This window comes from Acipenser ruthenus, chromosome 7, assembly GCF_902713425.1.
Source record: "Acipenser ruthenus chromosome 7, fAciRut3.2 maternal haplotype, whole genome shotgun sequence".
NCBI classification, from domain to species: Eukaryota; Metazoa; Chordata; class Actinopteri; order Acipenseriformes; family Acipenseridae; genus Acipenser; species Acipenser ruthenus.
This window is the reverse complement of record NC_081195.1, coordinates 40,198,810-40,222,164: the sequence shown is the minus strand read 5'-3', so window position 1 is coordinate 40,222,164 and position 23,355 is coordinate 40,198,810. Positions and strand designations below refer to the sequence as shown.

The 23,355-nt window shown below is 37.2% G+C and overlaps 1 protein-coding gene across 5 annotated transcripts in view; it reads left to right on the top strand.

The window, feature by feature from the left end:
• LOC117414479 (alpha-1,3-mannosyl-glycoprotein 4-beta-N-acetylglucosaminyltransferase C-like) overlaps positions 1 to 23,355 on the top strand; it is a 172,553-nt gene that overhangs the window by 136,952 nt on the left and 12,246 nt on the right. Inside the window, exon 1 of one of the 5 annotated variants that reach the window (XM_059026945.1) lies at positions 1,954 to 2,064. The exons of the other annotated variants lie outside the window; for them this stretch is intronic. The gene's annotated coding sequence lies outside the window, so the exon portion shown is untranslated. Of the gene's footprint in view, positions 1 to 1,953; positions 2,065 to 23,355 lie in introns of those variants that run through there. 5 annotated transcript variants of the gene reach the window in all.

Genomic DNA, 23,355 nt, shown 5'->3' with positions numbered 1-23,355 from the left:
TACTATATACTATATACTATATACTATATACTGTTTGCGCTCAACTGTCAGTTCATTCCCTTTTTATAACAGAGCTCTGTTACTCATGCCTAAAAATACAGACAAAAACATTATAATCTACTTCTTCAACCATGCATGTTTCTGGTGTCACTAGTCATTATGAGTTTTTTTCAGACTGCCTTTACACATTCAATTTCCCATGGCTTTCTGCACCATGAAACTAGTTTGTAAAACTCAATCTCATCTCATTCCAATATCAAACTGGGGCTGCCGTCGGCTCCATCTCCAGTCTACAAACCAATCTGCAACTGGATGATACACAAAGGTCACAAAACCTTCAGTTTTGTACTGCATGCAATATAGGAGTGACAGAAATTTCATGAATAATACAATGTAGTTTTGATTTTGAATTGTAACTATGTAATGTTTTAGTACTGAACGATTTTGAGGGAACTAGCATTTTCTTAGGGATTGTCAAGAAACAAAATCAATTGATGCTTTCTGTGTTATGTGCTTTCAGCTACCCTGAGTACTGAGCTAGTAAGACCATTGCAAAGTTAACTAACATGTTTTCATGAACATAAAACACTAAAATATGTATTGTGCCATTACAATATGGTGCAACTTGGTTTGTCTTTGTCTTAACCCTTTGCGGTCCATTTATTCAGCGCGTGTCAGGCGTGTCAGGTTCAATTTATTTTCACATGCGCAGTTTATTTTAGACGCGCTGTTTAAAAGTATTTTTTGTCACAGTAAAACAGGTTTAAAAGGCACTGCATATCAACAGGACACTCAGTACTGCGTCTCCAGCCCAGCCCCACACCTTGTTTGCTGTATTTTTCACATACCTCTTCATAGTCGTGCACACTGATAAATCATCTCCTGATCACTCATTTTATCACCAAACTCCTCAATAATGCGATCCAAGTCATTATTTTATTATTATAACATCTCAAAAAGCTCTGCAAATGTCTGTGATATTCTTTGAGCGCTGGATGCAGAAGCAGCTATTTTGTTTGTTTATGACCATGTTATCTCTGTGGTGCCGGGGCTATGTGTATTGCTCAGATCCGTCCCCTTTTTTTTCGGCTTCTCTCGGCTCCTATCGGTCTCACTCGGCCATTGAATGGTTTTCTCGGCTTTTTCCGGAGAAAAAAACGACTAGAGACCTGTCTTTTTGATGATCGGACCGGAAATGGAAAATTGTAATGTCGGACCTGGTCCGACATAGGACCGCAAAGGGTTAAATATATGAAGTAAAAATATATTGCTGTGTTTATGGTGAGGGGAATTATGCAAATCAAAGTGTTGACGACCTTATCTTCCTAGAAAAGTTTAAAGTTTTTAAACAGTGAACAGAAAAGTTTACTTGTTAATTACAATTGTATGTTCTCCACACTGCTTCCTTGACTCATTCCACAGAATGATCACTTTTGTTGAGAAATCTGTTATCTCCTAGATGTGAAAAAGATAATGACACAAACGCCATACATTATTAATATCTCTGGCCTTAGGTTATGCTCGGCAATTGGTTGAAGGGGACATTTATCCAGGAATAGTTATTTGCATGGTAATGACCTAAGCAGAAACAATAGAGAAATACAGTAATATGATAAGGGTTATACATGTAATGTGATGAAAATGGAGATGAAAATACTGTATGGAGATACTAATGATGATGAATGAATAAGAGCAAAGAGTTAATAGTACCTGACAATATTTCCCATGTAGACTTAGGGGAATGATTGGTTCCCTAAGAAAGCAAGTCTGCATTTTCACTCCCCCATCCCCCTTTAACACAGCTGAAGCAGTGGTTGCTTAAATGTAAGATAAAGTGTTTCTTTGAGATAGGGCAGACCAATATTAGGTTCATAAAATATTAATGATGAAAGCTTTGGGGATTGGGTGGATCCCCAGCTATATGTTCATCGCAACACAGTTACTGTAGGATTCTGGATACCAAGCTTTTTCACTGTATCTTCTCCTGCAAGGATGAAACAAAAACCTATTTTATATTAGAATGTGTCAGCTAGCTCTATAGAGAATATGGATTCTCTGACTAAGGTAAGGCTGCTGATATTTCACTGCTTTTTGCTATGTGTTTGTTATTGTCTTCTGAATGCAATTGTATCTAATTCTGGGGGGAATTTGATTGTGAAACAAAAGAAATTACAACAAGCATGTATTCATATGAAATCACACAGGGATAGATTATAATATTTACCTTCTCTGGCAGTCAGTTTGAGAACAAGTTATTTTTGGTTTTTGCTTTTTGTTTGGCTGTCTGAGAGTTAAAACTTTATTTTACAGTTTGTGGTATGTATGGACTCTATTAGAATATTTATAAGCAACTGTTGAAACAGTACAATAAGTTGTATTTGGGCTTCTGTTTATGTTCATTAGATGTCACTAAAAGCCACATTATAGTGTGTTATTGTATTGTGCCGTCAAATGCCATTCCTTACAGAGAGAGGGTACAGGATATGGTTATAGGTCTGTGACTGGAACTATGCCACATTGTTCAGCAGCCCCTCAACCCATTCTAATGTTTGCAAAGGTATGTGTTATATTTATGTGAGGAGTAATCTGGATATCGGAACTGGAATTGAACACAATATTTGGAGTTTGAAGCAATTTGTTTATATTTTTGTGACTTAAACTAGTTTCAGCTCTTGTATAGTGTTTTCACCATCAGGACTGAATAATAAGGTTAATGTTATCCTTGGTTGAGGTGATCAAGATGCAGATTATAATAAGGACAAACTGAAAAGATACAAAAAGAGTTACAGGTGGAAGTCCCTGCCAGCTGCAGCTGCATTTACCTGTCACAGTGCGGTAACATTAAAATGTCACAGCATTGAAGTCCTATTTTTTTCTGACCAGCTTCAAACCATCTGCATTCCTTAATTCTGCCAGCAGATGGCAAAAGAAAGCGGAAAATGTATTAAACAAAACAGCAGGGAGTGCTGTAGACTACAAATTATGTAGTTTAAGATTTCTTGAAATATTTAGAGATATCTCTAAATAAACCATTTTAAAGATACTGAAATGATCTGCAGTGTCTTTATTAATGTAAATATGTATTTATACTACCGGTACAGTACTTACATTGTACACTTCCAACTATAATGATGCACGACTCTGAATCTAAGTATTTTACAGTCCTGTTAAATTTGTATTTGTTAATACATTCAAGAAAGGTGGAAAAACAAAAACTCAGAGCATTTAACCTAATAATCCACTGAAGTCCAACAATAATCTAAAGCACCATCGTTTATACAAAATTTAAGGACATTCGGCCCACCTATGCTCGCTCATTTGATCCGTTAGCACCAGGAGAGGAAAAGCAAAAACCCCTAACCAAGTTAGTAGGGAAATGATACCTCTGAGAATCTGTGGCTAGACAGACCACCCTTCCTCCAGGCGGCTAGCTAAAGTTCTTATTGTGGCAACATAGAGAGTTATACAATATTGTTCATGACAGCATCCAGTCAGTTCTTGAAGGATCTGATGGTATATGCTTCAACAACTCCACCCTTCACCACCCTTTCTGTGAAAAACCATCCATGGCTCGTGTTTCCCTTTCAATTCAAAGATGACCAACAACCAATACTTTGGGGATATGCCTGCCATAGGTCAGATATTTACTGAGCATTTTATGTCAGAGCTGCCGATAGGCCCCTCCGGGGAGTGACATCTTCAGTCCCGCCTACTGAGGGAATAGCACTTCTCACAATCAGGTAGGTAAGGTAGGTATAAACTAACCTCTCCAGTGTGACTGAATCTTTGTAAAAAGCTCTCACTTCGAGTTTTCTTTTATTTCCCTTGCAGTTTATTGCTGGAAGTTGGCTTGCCACTTTGCCAGAATCAGAAACTCGGCTTCTGAGGACTGAGCTTGAAACTCTATGCAACTGCGCCCTGTTTAAAAAAAAAAACAGCCTACATCGCTTGCCAACTGTAGTCTGCTTTTTCTAAACTACTTTTCAGCTAAAAAAATAATAACAATAATAATGAGAGAAAAGAGAGATGTATTCCTCCACCAGGACCCGGTTCTGCCGCACCCGCTGTTGAGTCGATGCCGCTGGGCTGACTTGGCCCGTCCACTCGGTGTGTGTGGCCTAATATATATATATATATATATATATATATATATATATACCCTATCCTTCAGCTTCTGCTGTGTGTGACTGTGAGTGTCTGTTTTTTCACTGCCTTGCAGTTTAAAAAAAAAAAAAAAAAAAGACGTGTGCTTCCTCCACTGAGTCTGATTCAGCCCACTGTAGAGTAGACGCGCATAGACCAGAAGGGGAGGGTTGAGTTTTACAGGTGTCGTCATTTAAAAAAGTGTGTCTTGAGGAGGCGCTGGAAGGTCGTTCCACCACTGCGGGGCGAGGGTGGAGAAGGAACGGGCTCTGGAGGCACAGGATCATAGAGGAGGTACAGTGCAGGCGGAGCGGAGAGGTTGGGTGGGGGTGTAGGGAGAGATGAGGGTCTGGAGGTAGCTGGGTGCAATCTGGTCAAGGCATCGGTAGGCGAGTACAGGAGTCTTGAACTGGATGCGAGCGATGATCAGGGGCTAGTGAAGTGAGCTGAGCAGTGGAGTAGCGTGGGATAAGTGAGGCAGAGAACACCAGGCGAGCAGCGGAGTTCTGGATGAGCTGGAGTGGACGGGTGGCGGACGCAGGAAGGCTGGCCAGGAGGGAGTTGCAGTAGTCTAGGTGGGAGAGTACCAGGTAGCAGAGGTAGCAGAGTCTACAGAGAGTTGGGAGAAGGAGTCATTTGGAGGGAGGTGAGAGAGACCGGTGGAGGCACGGACAGAGGGGGAGAGAGAGCGGAAGTTACGACGGCAGGTGACAGTGGGGGTAGGTGGAGTAGGGAGAGAGGGGAGAGACAGAGAAAAAGAGATGAAATAGTGATCAGAGAGGTCCAGAGGGGTGACAGAGAAGGTGGAGAGGCAGAGATGAAATCAGCTTTGTTAGTAGAAGAGTGACAGTTCCAGAGGGCACCAGAGAGAGTGTGGGAGGGGAGAGGCAGAGGAATGAGGTTAGAGGGGTTAGGGGAGCAGCGATGGAGAGAGGACAGAGGACGGGAGTGAGAGGAGAGAATAACAGGGATGTGAGAGACAGTCATAGCAGGACAGGTGAGACAGATAGGTACAGTAATAATTGGGAGCAGGAGCAGTGGGGGGAGGGTACATACCTGTCTTGTAGTTGGCGTCTTCCAGAGCAGTGCTAGGTTAGGATCACTCTTCTCTTGTTGATCAACCAATGAGCGCTGACACAAAGCGAAATGGACGGAGATTTGTAACGCATGCCAAAATGAAATCTGATCTGATCTACATCTGAACATGTAGTATTTAGTTTTAGATGATGACCTTCTATAGTGACCTGATCTTCAGTGTGTGACACCTGCTGGTGAAACATTGTATTTCAGTAGTAATCTGTGACAAACCAGCTTCTAGATGGATAGCACCCTCTAGCGTGCAGAAGCTGTAGGACAGGTTAACTAAACTGCATATTGTATTGATTTTGATTTTATCATGGAGCATACCACGCCATTTGTATAGCTGACCATGGCTACCACTGTACTCAAAGAAGGTAAAATGTTTTTACACAAGATATTTGGGTAGTTATTTTAAAGAAGCTAAGTGCAGCATAATTAACAAATATGATAGTCTTTAAAAATATGAATTACACTTGTCTTGAACTTATACACATTCTTTGTTTTGGTGTAATAGGAAGTGAACATTTAAAGAAATACCAAATTAGAATCCAGATGTCTTTACGTATCAATGTGTTTAATAAATTATGGTTTTACCACAGGCTTTAATTTATTCATGAGGAATTTGCATCTTAATTAACTCTTTTGTTCACTTCATGTGTAATTTATTGTAAAGCACCATACATTTAATTCTGACACTTTTAAAAAAGTGCCTCCCATGATGGATTAGGGTTAGAAAAAGGGTTGGGGATTCATTCATAATTTACAACATAAGGCCCACACTGAAACAGCACATGTGATTCCTGTTTGCATTAAGATACTCCACATCACCATGAAGCAGCACAAGTGTTAGTTAACCTGAATAAAAGTTCAAAAAATATACAATATAATGCAAATACAAAATCTAATATTTAGATTCAGACTAACAAGCTGTCTGCCATGCCAAATAAGCTTTTCTCCCTTTGTAGAGCAGACAGAATGCAGTAACTAATGTTTTCCAGGTTCATAGACCAATACACTCTATTGTATTTATATTGCTCAACTCAGTCACATGCCTGACCTACAGTGATTACAAGGAAAATACATACTGTGTGTTTAATGCTATGTCATGTAAAGTATAATTTTTTGGTATAGTAAGCAAACTTGTTAAATTTGCATACGACACAAAAATAGGAGGAGTTCAAACACTGTTGCAGTAGCATCATTCAGAACTGGGCAGACACATGGCAAATGACATTTAATAGAGAAAAGTGTAAGGTACTGCACACAGGCAATAGATGTGCATTATAAATATCATATGGGAGATACTGAAATTGAAGAACGAATCTATGAAAAAGACCTAGGAGTATATGTTGACTCAGAAATGACTTCATCAAGACAATGTGGGGAAGCTATAAAAAAAGGCCAACAAGATGCTCTGATATATTGTGAAAAGTGTTGAATTTAAATCAAGGGAAGTAATGTTAAAACTTTACAATGCATTAGTAAGACCTCATCTAGAATATTGTGTTCAGTTCTGGTCACCTCGTTACAAAAAGGATATTGCTGCTCTAGAAAGAGTGCAAAGAAGAGCAACCAGAATTATCCTGGGTTTAAAAGGCATGTTGTATGCAGACAGGCTAAAATAATTGAATCTATTCAGTCTTGAACAAAGAAGACTACGCGACAATCTGATTCAAGCATTCAAAATTCTAAAAGGTATTGACAATGTCGACCCAGGGGACTTTTTCGACCTGAAAAAAGAAACAAGGACCAGGGGTCACAAATGGAGATTAGATAAAGGGGCATTCAGAACAGAAAATAGGAGGCACTTTTTTACACAGAGAATTGTGAGGGCCTGGAACCAACTCCACAGTTGCTCCATGTTGTTGAAGCTGACACCCTGGGATCCTTCAAGAAGCTGCTTGATGAGATTCTGGGATCAATAAGCTACTAACAACCAAACGAGCAAGATGGGCTGATGGCCTCCTCTCGTTTGTAAACTTTCTTATGTTCTTATAATTTACTTAATCAGGATTGTCATCTGAAATGCCACCTTGGTTTCTACTGCGGCTCAGCTGGTACCTAGTTTGAAAATTAAATCAACTGAAGCAAAAGGGGGCGATGTAAGTTAATAAATAATAGATCTACATTAGCAGTTTGAGATTCTAACTTCAGTTGAAAATTCACTGACCCAGTCTGCTGAACTTTTATGGGCAAATTAAACTGCATTTTGTCCTACTAATTCAATGAAATTTGTTACTATCCATGTACCATCAAAAGGAATACGTTATAAAGCAATACCTTGCAGCGGCTTCAGTTGTATTTATTTATTTCATTTAAAGCTGCTGTACAGTATTGTGTTGCACTATGGTTGTTTCCAGTGAGATGTCCACTATGACAGAGAGCAGAAGTGAAGTTTATTTAGGGAATTTGGCATAGACATTGAGTTCAATATTCCTACTTTGCTGTGACAAGAGGTTTTTTTTGCTTTAGAGCCTTGGATTTACATCTCAATGAAGGACTTTAACTCAGCTATCACAATGCCTTACTTATGTTTGGGCTTTAAAATGTGAACTTTTGCCCGGGTTCTCCCTTGTGACTTTCTGATGTGACCAGAGTGACGACTTGTTTTCGGCTTTTAAGCATAAATACCTACCTCAGTGATGCTAAAATGCAGCAGTGTAAAGGAAACTGTTCACTCAAATCTAAAGCAATGCCTGATAAATGTTCTCCATTTAAAAATAAATAAAATAAAGAGTTAAAGACTGGAGTAACCACTTGGTAAATATACCCCACAGTCATCATATTTCAGTACCTTCAGTGCCTATTGTAAAAAAATAAATAAACAGAGACAATATGGTGTTTTTGGTGTATGAAGTTTATGCACTGTTAGGATTTGATGGATACAGTTGCTATAGTCACTGTAATTCCAGTTCACAATGTGTAGACCAGGAACATCTGAATTAATCCAGTGCTGAGGCCCCGGTAGGAGTTTGGCAGTTGATCCAGCAACGTAAATTCTGTTCTTTTGAGCTGCCCCATGCAAGTACGGATCATTAGAAAACACGGGTTTGTTTGCTGAGCTCTGCTCAGATCAGAATTCAGGATGCAATATCATCTGGTGATAAATCCAAGATAATCCTCTGCAAGGGTTGGAAGCATGAAACACCTTCTGTATGTCAAAATACCAACGTAAAAACTACAATAAAAGACAAAAATCCAATAACAATATATCCATCCTAAAAATATAGGTGGTTGATTCTTATGTAAGGGACAAAATAGCAATAACATGCAAGCTTCATTCCTGGATTTAAGATAATATAGCAATTTCTGGGCAAAAATCCTTTAAGAATCATTGTGTGACACATGCCAAAGTAGCTATCACTGTAGGTACTATGTTGCAACATTTACAAACTAGGATCAGCGAGTGATCAAGGCTGTGGAGTCAAAGTAGGAAACTATTTATGTTTCATTTGAAATATAATGAGATATGCCTGGGTGGAGAGCCATAGTATTATAAAGGTTGTTCACAATTTTAAATTTAGAAAACTGTAAGCTCACAATGAATCGGCTGCTGACGTAATGAACTCGCTGATATGGATATAGTGGGGTCTGCTCAATTCATCTACACAGTGGCAGATTTAAATACATATTTTCATCACTAAAAGAAAGGGACTTTGAAAAAACAAGCATCTTTATCAGTGTGTGGGGGTCATTTATTATTAATATTTAAACATTAACAGTATTAAGATCACTGTTTAGATTAAGTGAATAGTATAAGTAAAATAAAAAATAGCATCTATTTTATAGTGTTTATTATTCCAAGAAGGACCAGAAATTATTACTCAGCATTTTATTTAATGCTGAGTGTTTATGCTGTTGGTAATAGATTAAATCTAAGTATGCTAGAAAAACAGGCATAAATGAATTGTAGATTGATGCCAGCTGAGGAGTAGAATATGAAAGTATTTATTTCATTCATGATGCATGGCATCATTACAGAAAAGCACTGGGAAAAAAGAACACAAATGCATTGAGAATGTGGTCACATCAGTCATGTAATATCAATCTTCAATTTTAGTTAGCGATTTGGCACTTGCTTTTTCACTTTTTATTCATCAAAGTTGGGGCATGTACAATACAAAAAAAATAAATACATAAAATTGTGCTGATGATGTCTGTTGTGCTGTTAGTTTTTGTGGATCAATTCTGTTGGAAGGAGAAATAGTGGAATTATTAAAAGCAATACATTACATACTTATATGCACCAATTTAATATGTATTTTATTCCAATGTAGTTAATACTGTGAAAAAATATTATTTCACACAGTTTTATAGTGTACATGTCATTGTCTCGTACTGTACATGACATTGCAGGATCATTATGTAAAAGTGTGATAAAGGTGATATAAAATTTCCTACACAGACTGGAGTCGGGTAATCAGCAGTATTATTATTATTATTATTTATTTATTAGCAGACGCCCTTATCCAGGGCGACTTACAATTGTTACAAGACATCACATTATACATTATTTCACATTACATACAATTACCCATTTATACAGTTGGGTGTTTACTGGAGCAATCTAGGTAAAGTACCTTGCTCAAGGGTACAACAGCAGTGTCCCCCACTGGGGATTGAACCATCTTGTGTACATTGGATGATGGATAGTATAAATGTATTTCTAATGTCACTATATACATCATAACCCATTATTTCATTGGTCTTTTAAAAAATAATTTAACTACTGGACAAAATCGAACATTATAAATCAATGGTTTTTCATATTCTTAGTTGAGAATCCTTCTCATTTCCAACAAAACGTGAAACGAGTTACAGTTATCTGCTGAGAAAATAGAAAGTTCCAGGTTGATTTCCATTGCATGAGAGTAGATGTTAAAACTTCATGCTGATCTGAACGGCCCTCGCCAAGATAAGCACCAACTAAGATGTATCTTTACAGTAAACTAATGTGTTCCATCTGCATCTCCATCCATTTGCATTCCATATGATGATGTAGATATCCTTCTGCCTGGAGTTGATAGGTTCTGTGGTGGTGGGAAACAGCCTTTACACACCTCATTCTATCCTCCTGCTTTTGCAACTCATTGACCAGCTTCGTCCATTGAGCCGGGGTTGCGTTGTGCCATGTAGGAGGAGCTGAACTGAGACCAAGACCCCCTCTTCCATGCTGAACTTGCCCCATAATATCACCGATTCGAAGGACAGCCTTTGCATCTTCCATGGCTTTCTTTGCTGCCCATTTTCTTCCAGTTTTCAACGCAGGTGCTGCCTCCCTTACGCATTTGTCGTGTGAATCTATTAATGTAATTTCCAGTCAGACCTTGGCACACTTAAACTCCTCAGTTAGAGCAGAGACTGGTAGCTGCAGTATTCCTTTACCATAAAGTCCCACTCTGCTGAGGCAGCGTGGAACTCCCAACCATTTCCTGACATATGAACTGATTAAAGCTTCCAGCTTCTCAACTGTTGTCAAAGAAACCTTGTACACAGTCAGCGGCCACAGCAGCCTTGGCGGTAGACCTGTCTATGCTCTTCAACCCTTCCGCTGCTTGTTGTCTAACTTCTCCCACATGAACTGTGGCCTTTAGATCCCCGTCGTACCATCTCCCAAGACTTTTCACTGGCTTCTCAGACAAGGTTGGTATTGCCTCACCATTAATGTAGAACCTTTTATCTACTACTTTATCTTTAATTATAGAGATGCTACTTGATTTAGTGGGCTTGAATTGCATTCGTGCCACTTCGATGTTATTGGTTAATTTGCCCATAACCGATTAGTGCAGGCTACTGTTGTAGTCATGGTTGTCATGTCATCCATGTATGCTCGAATTGGTGGTAGTCGCATTCCAGAAGCCAAGCGTTCTCCTTCCACTACCCATTTTGATGCCCTAATAATTACTTCCATTGCCATGGTAAAAGCCAGTGGAGAAATGGTGCATCCTGCCATTATTCCAACTTCTATGCATTGCCATGTAGTGCTGAATTCTGAAGTTGAAAAACAAAATTGAAAATCTCCAAAGTAGGCTTTCACTAAATTTGTTATTGTCATCGGTACACTGAAAAAATCAAATGCTGCCCAAAGAAGTTCATGTGGCACTGAACCATATGCATTATCCAAATCCAGGAATGTCACATGGAGCTCCTTCCTCTCCTTTTTAACTGATTGCATTTGTTGCCAGATCACACTGATGTGTTCTAAGCATCCTGGGAAACCAGGAATGCCCGCTTTTTGTACTCAAGTGTCAATGAAGCAGTTCTTTAATAGGTAAGTTGACAATCTGTGAGCAATAATGCTGAAGAAAACCTTGACTGACTGATGTTTGTAGAATCTTTTTATTTTGGTATAAAGACTCCACCTGCTCTGCGCCATACTCTTGGTACAACCTGTTTTTCCCATGCCACTTTCATCAATGTCCACTGGATTCGTAGAACTCCTGAAGCACTCTTGTACACTCTGTACAGAACTCCATTAGGCCCTGGAGATGATGACGCCCTTGATTTTTTCACAGCTTGCTCTACTTCTTTCCACTTAGGTGCACAGTCCTCCATTTGGTATTCTGGTGGACTGATAGGTGGGATTCTCTGAAGAAATTGACATAGGCTCCTGCCTTTTTTTAATCTGTATGTGTTTCCTCCAAATATCTCTACAGCTCAAACTTAGATGATTTTAGTGTGCCATTTTTCTCACTGGTGAATAACTTCTTTACAAATTTGAATGGATCTTTATAAAAGTTAGTTCTCACACACTAATTATTTTTGTAGCGTTTCCGTAGGCGCTCATTTGTACAATAAGTAGTAGTTTTCCAATGGTTGCACTATGCATTAAATTTGATCAATCATACCTAAGGCAATGACTTTGGCATGGTACATTTTAGTACATTTCACAGGTGATGTCCAGAATCAGGAAGTAACACACAGACGGTTGTTGTGATGAGCCGAGTGCAATGGTGGCACTCAGCGTTTATTAACAAATAAAAAGGTTTTAAACGGTACACAAAACAGGACACGGCACTATACGCCAAAATAAACAGACGAACAAAACGGACTAGACAGTGCACAGACAGACGAACAAAACACGGTGAGCAGATAACACTAACTATTATTCTTCTTATTCTTTTTCCTAACATTTACCTCCGTCTCCAATCCCGTTCTCCACTCACCGAACACCTAACCCCCGAGTGACTAAAAATGTGCCTATTTATACTGTTGTGCTGGGATTCAATTACTAATTAATTATTCACTTGAATCCCAGCACGTGAATTAATTCTGTGCAACCCCGTGCTCACATATTACATTTAACCAGCACGTGAAGTGATTTGTGCTCTCCTCGTGCCTAAATACAAATCTACACTTTAAACACACGTGAAACACAGACCCGTTTATATCCCGTGTACCAATCTCTATACACCAACATTAACACATGCACGCAACACACAAATGCACACAGGGACGGGGCACATTGCCACAGTCACCAAATAGTGTAGTTTTTGTTACATCAACATACACAAGAGCTTTTAAATAGTACACCAAAACCAATAATACAAAGACTATTCCTTTTGACGACTGACAAGTTTAAATGTTACCTTACAGTACAAAATGTACAGTTAGTTTTCCATGATTCAGAAACTGCATGTTGTAAATAAAGCCTCTGTAGTCAGTAAACTTCTGCTCTGATGCATTTGTTCTTCTGTCCTTATAAAAAACAGCTCACTCACTGCTTTTTGTATAGCTGCCTGTCTCGCAGATTCAACGGCTTGTACTAGCTTCTGTTTATGTAAAGCGCTTTCAGTATCTTTGTCACAGCATTCTTTTCGTTTGTAATCCACAGCAACATTACATGCTGTACAAAACATTGCATGTGTTCGTCTTCGTCTCTCCAGAGTCAGTGCGGGGGTTGCAGCGGTGAGCAAGGCTTAAAATTGGGCATTTCAAATTGGGGAGAAAATGGGGTAAAAAAAACCAATTGGCGATTCCAAATTAAACAAAAAAAAATGTTTTAATTATATTAGAAAATCCAATAGCTCCAAAAAACATCTGCAGATACTGCTCTGGCTATACTCTTTCTTCTTTCACAACTGCAGGTAACTGTATCCTTCAAGGGAATTGGTGTTTTGTTGATGCAATTGCCTAAAAGGAAAGCTTTAAACATTCATTAACAGTCAGAACTTTTTAATAATGAAGCATGCTCCAGTTTCATTCTATGGTTTTGCTTCGCTTCCTTGCTTTTTGTATGGATTGATTCATCTGCAGGGCCTCTAAAATCCCTAATGCAATTGGAGTCATATCTTTAAACAATGCCACAGGCTCTCTGAATTGAACATCCTTTGCTTCATATGAAGGAATCATTATTTTTTTTGTATTATTATTTATTCAATCTACAGAGAGCCTCAGAATGGTAATTTTAAACAAGGTTATCCATAGTGTTGTATATTTTGTTTATTTGCTTGTTTGCACTTGATGTTTGCCTTATACCTCTAGGTTATTCTCAAAAGCTGGCTGTTTGACAAGCAAGCATTGTAAAATGCATTTTAATAAATATAGGCCAACAGCCATAGCCATATCACCTTTATACACATTGGAACCATTGCAGTAAAAACAAAAACTAAAAAAGCAGTAAAGAAACAGCCCTGTATACAATCTGATGCATGTTATTTCCAAACTACCACCTTGTGGAAATCTTTGTCACCACTGACATGGTTTTAGATTGAACCTGTGACTTTTGATAGTGTCTCACTATAATATTTAGATTTCCATGGTGTCTGTTTGCTATGTTCTTCTGTTGTTTTGCCTACTGCTCTATGCACTCAACTTTACCAGAAATCAAACCTTAGACAGTTTAGTTTGTTTCCAACCCCCAACAGTTTAAAACCTGTTTACTACTATAAAAGTAATTGTTCACCTGGAATAAAAGGTGCTGACATTTGTAAGTCATTTACTCATGTCATCTGGTTCAAATTAAATGTTTGTTATCTGAAGATTATTCAGGTTTCTAAAGCCCCTTTCACACTGGCACCCTGAATCTCTGGAATATAATTTATTTGTTTGCATTGAAAGCAATAGAGCATTGGTCACCTTTACTGAAAACTAAAATGAATGAAAAAAGAATAATCATATAAATTATAATCATACTTTTAGAGTTTCTATAAGTATAAGTAAGAGATGCTATAGTCAGAGGTGAAAGTAACTTACATTTTTTACCAGTGTAGTGTTATTATCAGGTGCTTGGTAAAAAGTGGTACTCAGCTCACTGTGCTTGCTCGCGCACACCTAAACAACTTCCGTTAAGAAAGCAGGGAAGTGCCCATTTAAATCTGGTATGTTATGCTGTTTTTGGTCTTTTACATCTTTTTTAATTGAATTTATCGTGTTTTTCCACCATTAAGAAAATAATATGCGAATATCTATCATATGCAATACATTGGGTCTTGTAATTTTTTTTTTACTTGTGCAACTTTGCAATGGACTTCCCCATGGGACAAGCATCCCGCTGAACAGTTTCCAAATGTTGGCAAGTATGCTACACAAGCTCTACAGTCCAGATCACGGCTTCTATCAAAGTGAAAAACAAGAACAGTGACAGGCAAGTTGAAAAAGGCATGCAAATAGAATGATCTAGCTAGAAAAAATAAATCAAAATTTTTTTGGGTATTTTTATTTTTTATTATTTGTGCATTTTTCCTGAGGGATATCAGACAACGTCTGTGAGATAAACTGTTCCCCCACTACTACCGCTAGTTGAATGAAAATTGATTTGAGTTTGTTTCAAGGACCCGGACTCAGACTCGAGACTTAGTCAAGGACTCGTGACGTGGACGGACTCGAATGATAGTGACTTGGACCCTGATGACTCGGACTCGACACTCTGTACTCGAAACTTGGACACAGACTCTGACTCGAGGTTTGAGGACTCGACTACGAGTCTGATAAGCACCTAATCATTAAAAGAAGCATTATTAGTTTGATACTTGTTCTCTATTTATCGCAAAAGTTTATATGTTCCCAGATTTTTATGAGTTTGTCCTAGATGATACCTTTAATGATAAACTATATCATGTTTCTCCTTTTTTTCAAGTTACACTAGTAATGTTGATTCCTCAGCCTATACCAGACTCTCCATTTGCTCTTTTACTGTCAATAACTTGAAATACCTAATAACACAATGGTGTGCCTTGGAAGAAAATATTTGAGAAATTGCTTTTGATTTATGATTTGTATCTTTTCTATATAGTTAATAGCTTTCCATGTATGTTCTCCTCAATAGTCGGTGATAACTGCACAAACGAATATCAAAGGAGACACGTTTCCTTTTCACATTCTAATTTTCTACCACTTCAGTGGAAGGGTTTTTTAAGAAGTTGGTTTGGCAATATCTAATTTAGAAAAAAAGACAACAAAAGACAAGATATCCCCCTTCCATAAATGGATGTATTATTCTACTCTGTGTTAAGATATTGTTGTCAATAGAAACTGCTCATATTTTTTTTATTTTGGTTGAGAAGAATCTATTTAAGTAGCTGAAGGTCTGACACAAAGCAACTGCTGAATTCACAAGATTCTTCTGGCTTAATTGATTATTTGTGCCGAGCTGTGTATCTGTGAAGTTCAGGATACCCCGGGGAAATAATGTAAAATAGGTAAGAAGATTAAATGTGGGGAAATTGCTTTCTACTAGATGTATTATTAATCTTTTTTTCTCTCTCTTTTGGAATGTTTTTTTCATCAAGGGTTCTCATTAAAGGACGCTCCCTATAGCTTCCTGATCATTACAGGAAGCCTTGCTAATAGAGTTTGTATAAAGTGATACAGAAGAGAAGGAAAAGTGTTCATTAGGGTTTCTGCCATAGAAGCGACAAAAAAAAAGAAATAATACATTCGCTTTTTTTCTAGTTATTAGCATTTGTAATATTCACCTTAAACCTAAAACAACATACCCATCTGTGACAGAAATACTTATGTAAATCTCCCTCCCGACTTGTGAGGGTGCTAAGCAGCAAGAACAGGGTTCCCTGGATGGGCTGGCCTGACAGTTCTTTCCCAGGTTTCAAGGGAAGTCAGCCAGCTAGGAAGGGGGCGGAACTCTGTTGCATTAACGCATTGACCCGGAAGGGAAACAACGTGGCAGTCGCAGATTGGAGGGGTGGCTGCATTCGTTTACCAAGGGGTCATGTGTGATGGCATAAAAGGGGGCGGAGAGACGCAATCTGTTCCCTCGCTTTGGTTTTTGTTATTGAACCTGACAGGACTTGTGAGAGACCCAGTGATAAAAAGTACCGTGAGTGTTTTGTTTTGTTTGTCTATAATTGTTTGTTTGTTACTGTTAGACGGCTAACACGTTCCGGAGCTGTCGCCAAGGGCCAGCACAAAACCCGAATAAACTTGTATCACCCACAACGAGCACTACAGCACGCACCCAGGACTGGTGACCGTGTTTGTACATTGTGGGAAAGATACGTGTGTTTATTATTTGGGACTGCAACCCGTTTACTTACAGCACTTCCAGTGCATTACACGTTGTTGTGTATTGTCTGGAGTAATTGTTTGGTCACCAGATCAGGATTATAATTAATAAAACCCCTTTCCAACTGGATTACAATTCTCTGTCTGTTCATTGCGCACTGCATCACTCCAGCACCTGTACACAATCAACCACTTTGCCACACCATCATATGGTTATTTATTTGTTGCAGCTAGTTAAAATGCACATTGTTTTTGACTCAGAGTCTGGAATTAGAACTTTGGTTCCACTGCAGCCTCATACAAACAAAGCACTCTACACCAGCCTCCTGACCGAAAATAACAAACATGATAAACATGACTTGTGAAACAATTACAGATTAAACAAAATATGTTTAGCTGTAACTGAAAAAAAAAGTACTGTACCTCCATTTCAAGTATTAATTGAATTCAAATGTGTTTTATGTGTAACTAGGTGAAAAATACAATATTCTTTAACTCCAGGGATAGCGCTACTTTTAACATATATATTTTTTTTATTGCAGAAATGCTTCAGATATGTTATAAATCCCAACACTTTATATCAGGGCTGGATTAACCTATACACAAATTACACTATTGCGTAGGGCCCCCAGCAGAACTGAGGCCACCGCAAGGTCGCCGTTTTTTTGGGACATTTGACAAAAACTGCATGTGGACGGACGGGCCCACACACAGGAAATAAGGCGCACATAAGCTTACTTTCGGTAAATTCTGTTCTTTATGACGGCTAGGCATTTATTTCTCGATTACAGTCTCAGAGTCTCTCACGCAAGCATCTTCCTGCTAATGTATAATACCAAATGCCCCATGCTCTCTTGACCCCTTTCTCCTATTACAAATCTAGTTTAGTTTGACTGTGGTAGTACAGTACAACTTTAATTTAAGATACGTTTTTTTTTTTCATTTTGTTAAGGTCAGTATCAATTTGGTGACATTATTATTATTATTATTTAATTATTTAGCAGATGCCTTTATCCAAAGCGACTTATAATATAAAAGTATATCTATTACAGACAATAAAAATGCAAAGCAAACACATATATACATTATATAAAATATAAAGGAAAAAATACAAATATATATATATATATATATATATATATATATATATATATATATATATATATATATATATATATATATAAATAGGAATTTACAAATTATTAACTACATTGTATCTACTAAATAATTGCATTTTATTGCATAAAACTTAATTAGTGATACATTCAAATCAAGTATTAATGAAGAATGTAATTGTGCTAACATTTGTAAAGTGGTTTTCAAAAGCAGGATTTTATTTGAATTTGTGCAGATTACCCAAATAGCCAAACTTATTATTGCTAGATATTGCCATAAGAAGTTTTATGTAGATTGCAATGAGTACTTAGTAATGACACTTGTTTTTTTTATGAAATTCATACTACAATCACTACTTCTGCCGTACCCTTAGTTGCTGAGAGATTCTGTAGGATTATTTAGTTTTTTTGGATGTATCTATTATACATATTTCTATAACTCTTTTTAGTTTTAAGTGTTCTTATTCAGGTTTTATGTAGACATCTGTAAGTTACAGTATGTATTTTTTGATAAAGCAGCAATATGCTAAACATTAATATTTTAAAGAATCCACTGCAATTTGTTAAACACATTATTATAAATAAATTAAACCTGAAATTGAAATATTACCTTGAAGTCAATTAGTGTGTGATACGTGATGGTTATGTCACTACAAAATACATGTATATGATAGACAGGGGCATCATTTCAGAAAAATTCTGGGGTGGGGGGGCAAAGTTGGGTCAACATTGAACATTCTCTGTCCAAAGTAGCATCATGAATGAGAAAAATAGGCAGTAATTGGGCCCGTTTACAACGGGATAGCGTGCTGCCATTCTGCATTGTCGATATAATCACTGGACAATGATGAACTATCAATCAAAATGAATGAATGCAGCCGACGCCTTGAGACTGAGCCCGTGAGAGCAATTACATCACCATGGCAACCGTGGCCGACTTCATTCCGGATCCGGGTTAGATTAGAAAAGAATGATATTTGAAAAACGTGTTTTATTTGTTTGAGAAAAAAACTTTGACCATCTTATTTGTGAGTATATTATGTGTCTGGGGGGGGGGGGGGGGGTCAAAAAGTGGATGACATAACGTCATGTAGATCGTTTGGGGGGAAGCAACCCAAGGTCTGGGAGTGGCAACTGCCCCCCCTACCCTTTAGCAAATGACGGCCATGATGATAGACTTATAAAGGTTTGTCGGACACCTTGTCTATTTCAGCAAAAACGTTACTTGGGAGTGACCCTATAATGTTCATGTGAAAGCCTTACTGACCCAATTAACCTATGAAGAATAACTGCTGACATGGACATAATTATCTACATACATTTGCTTCCTGTTTTCTCCCTCTTAGCAACAATATTTTTTTATTGTTAAGCTTTTATTTAAGGTAAATGAACACGTATCCCTTATTAATTCCAATTATTCAAAATATTCAGATATTATTACTCATTTTCAGATATATGAAGTATATTTAAACTTAGCTGTCTTTTTTAAAAACAGACCTCCAATATACCAATAAATAAAATACTGATCCACAAAAAGGATTAGCCATCAGTAATGCCAGGTATTTGAGCAATATTTGATTTTCTTTTGTTCCCACAAAGAGACAGCTAAAGTTGTTTAAACTATTTGATTGTCAGCCATCCAAGACATGAGTGCTGTGTATCTTGTACTATAACAACTGCCACTGTATGTCATTGGATGTCTGCTTATTTATTTAGCATAAGAATTGGCTACATCTGACTGTGGTTTTGTTTGTTAGCAAAATATATGCTATGAAGACATCATTTATACATGTTTTCATTAAGTCATTCATCCATTCATTCATAACACTTTTTGCTCTTTCACAAAGAGCATTCCTCTTCAGGTGACATTCTGTCTGGCTGAACAAATGTCATGACAGTGGGCTTTCTGGCCCACAAAAAGTTCAGTTGTGCTTTTGTCATAAAGATTCACTCCACAGTTAGTATCTATTTGACCTTTCTTTGAAGAAATGTACTGTGGATTATAAACCTCATTTGAACATCTCAGCCAATCGGGTTTCAGGTGGAGCGTGAGTCAACTGCACTGCTTGATGACTTCTAAACAAGACTTCTTGAAACTTTAACAGGCCATTAGACCATATTTCAAGGAGAATTCAATGTGATCCAGTCCATAATATAAACTTCATACAGAAAAACAGGTTTTAGTGTTTTTTTATTAGCATTAATATCCTCTTTAGCAGTGTGAGGATATCACTAAACTCTGTGACGTGTGTCAGCAGATTAGATGTACTCATTTTCATATTCATGTTTAAAATGTTTAAAAAAAAAAAAAAAAAAACGCAGATCATGTCAGGTAGCAATTAAATTGTATATATTCTGTTGAAATGCTTTGCAATACTGGTAGGAGGCTGTGTGGTCCAGTGGTTAAAGAAACGGGCTTTTAACCAGAAGGTCTCTGGTTCAAATTCCACCTCAGCCCACTGTTGAAATTCTGCCCACTGTCGTCCGACTTGAACACCATTGAAGCTTCATGGGATGTTTTAATTGAAGTACAAAGTCCTGTACCAATATGAGTTTAGAGCACGTCCTTCAAGAGAAATGCAACCACAGACCAGAAGCCAACCCTTTTAGACTCCTAGGGTTTCTTCTTTTTTTGATTGTTTCTTAAGATATAGTTTATTAGCATTTAAAATTCCAAGTGCAAACAAAATATCAAGAAAACCACAATGAGAAATCACAATTCACTTTAATGGTTCTGCTGTCTATTTACAGGTGTACTGTTTGAAAGGAATATTGCATGCAGGTGGCATCACAGACACTAATGACAATCTAGTTGCATGGTTTAAAGTAGTTGGTTTCTAATTGCATAGGTAATTATTGCAATTACCATATAATTAATGTCACTTAAAGAGTAACCCTGACACGATTAAATGACTAGCCAAGGACAGAGTAAGTTTGTAATAGCAAAAAAAGAATATGTTAAAATGATCCGTCTTCCATTCTGACACTTTAAATGCAAATAGTGAAAACTGCTACCATTAGTTAAACATTTAAAAATTGCCTTTAATAATGTTTTCTTAATTAATCCATGTTGTATGGTAAGGTAAAACTGTAAGTCAAATTGGCAAACAGTGTGGCTGATTTCTTTTTAAAAGTTGGTTATAGTCTTACCTCATATTCATGTTTAAAATGTTTTAAAAAAAAAAAAACACCAGATCGTGTCAGGTAGGAATTAAATTGTATATGTTCTGTTGAAATGCTTTGCAATACTGGTACATTAGGTATAAATTCAGTCAGAAAAAGTCTCTCGACAATGCAATGAATCAAAGAACCCCTTACCAACCTTGACAGTCTGCTTGATCAGTGTATGAACTGTAAGGGGGACCCTTCAAGGTGTAAAGTCAAACTTTCATCATGGCACAAGTATTTCAGTTATTTTCCTTTTGAGAATTTGCCTACCACGACACACACCCTCAAAAAAAGCTGCTGGTAAACTCCTTTATAGTCTTGGATATTTGTTTATTTTTTGTGATCAGAAGAGTCTGCTTCCCTGGCTTTTGGAATCATTAATATAACTCCACCAAGGGAGTGTGAATTTGAAAAGAAACACTGGGAGGTGTGCTTGTGTTTGTAATACATTGAGCTCATAAACATTGATTACAATGTCCTCAATGTCATAGATTATTTAAATATTACATGCATAGCAAAGTGTAATAAAGTACAGTGAAAGCATGGTGAAGCATAGAGTAGGTAAGCATTGTAAAGTCCTAAAATGTAATTAAGCATATTAAAAAAAATATATATATAACGTAAATTCACAGTATAACCATGGGAAAACTGCAACCATACTGTGCACATTTTCCATAGGTGAACTTTAATACGGGGAACACTGGAACTTTCTCCAAAGGCCATACTATCTATGTTTTGGGTGGTTATATTGGAAGTTAATGGACAATATTTGATGTACCACTGTACTTGTGAGGTGGACTAAAAAGCAAATCAGCCTGTATTCTGGACCTTTTTTTTTGCCTAAGATAAATGCATGTTAGTGAATACAGTGGGAGATCAATAGTTTGTCCATTTCTATTCTTGACCAACTCGTTTACTTGTTCTTGAATTATATATTGGTTTGACAAGACTTCAGAAGTTTAAATAAGTCCTACACTATCTCTGTTAGCCCCTGTAGAAGATTATCTTATGTACTGTCTATGAAGCAACAATAGTGACTGCTGTCCCTCCAGGAACTCCACAAAACCAAGGTATTACATCACATGCAAGATTCAAATAGTACATACATACGTACTGGATGCTAGAGTATTCTATCTTTAAACAAGTTTACACCCTTCTACTGTGGCAAGTTATAAAGGTTTTCAGCCTTATATCACAAATAATGTTGAGGGCTTTAAAATCAGTTTCCAGTGCAGTGTAAGTCCTGAGCTTCTGCCAGTAAGACTATTGAGGGTGAGGTTTCCCCTGGGCTATAACCAAATCTCACAACAGAGAGAGCTTGAGAGTGAATGTTCCTAAAAATTCTTGTCATTCCTGTTTAGGGATAAATGTTTAAACAGTAATAATATAAGCTTTTGTATTTTTCCACAGTGCTGAAAATGAGAAATACATGTCGATACTTAAAATATATGAACATAAACGTGTGTGTGATTGCAAAAGCAACCTTAGATGAATACAGTATGAGCAACATTAATAAGAACTTTAGTCAATGCAACACGTATCAAGACAATTCTGTATCTGCTATGGTAAACCAGAATGTCAGACAGATTTTAGGATTTTAGGTGCATCTATGCTGACATCTGGTGGTCTGAAGCATACAGTAGTTTTTTATTATTATTATTATTATTTTTTTAAATAACTTGAACAAATTATAGTTTTCAAAATTTTTCAGTATTATTTACAATACTGCTGACCATTTAACCCCTTCGCTGCTAGTGGTTTTTCCACCCCCAGTGCTAGAGGTTTTTATGTAACTGTTGCAGTTTGTAACATCTGTTTACTGTATTCTTTATTTTGCTCTTACTTGAATTTGATCTTATTGTACTTTCACAACTGCTCTTATCTGTATTATGATATTCTGTAATGTGATATTTTATAATGCAATACTTTGTATTGTGATATTTTGTAACAATTGTAAGTGGCCCTGGATAAGGGCATCTGCTAATAAATAAATAAATATATTAATAATAATAATAATAATAATAATAATAATAATAATAATAATAATAATAATAATAACCTCGATATTAGAAATGTGCAGCATGAACAGTATTTCAAATGCGCGATATGCACATATATAAATAACATGATTAGTGTATATGTAGAAACTCCACTAAGAATATGCGTGATACATTTAAGGCACGTTTTTACTTTGTCCCTTGCAAGCAGACGAGTGATTGACAGCAGTGACGTAGATGGTATGACTGGTCAAACGTCACAGGGCAGCTCAGATAGTGCAGACAATCACAGGGCTAGTAGCATCGATACAATTCACGCTGGATCTGAGTCTGCAAATATGTTAGACCGTTTAAATACATGGATTTGTAATATAGAAAGTAAGTTAAAA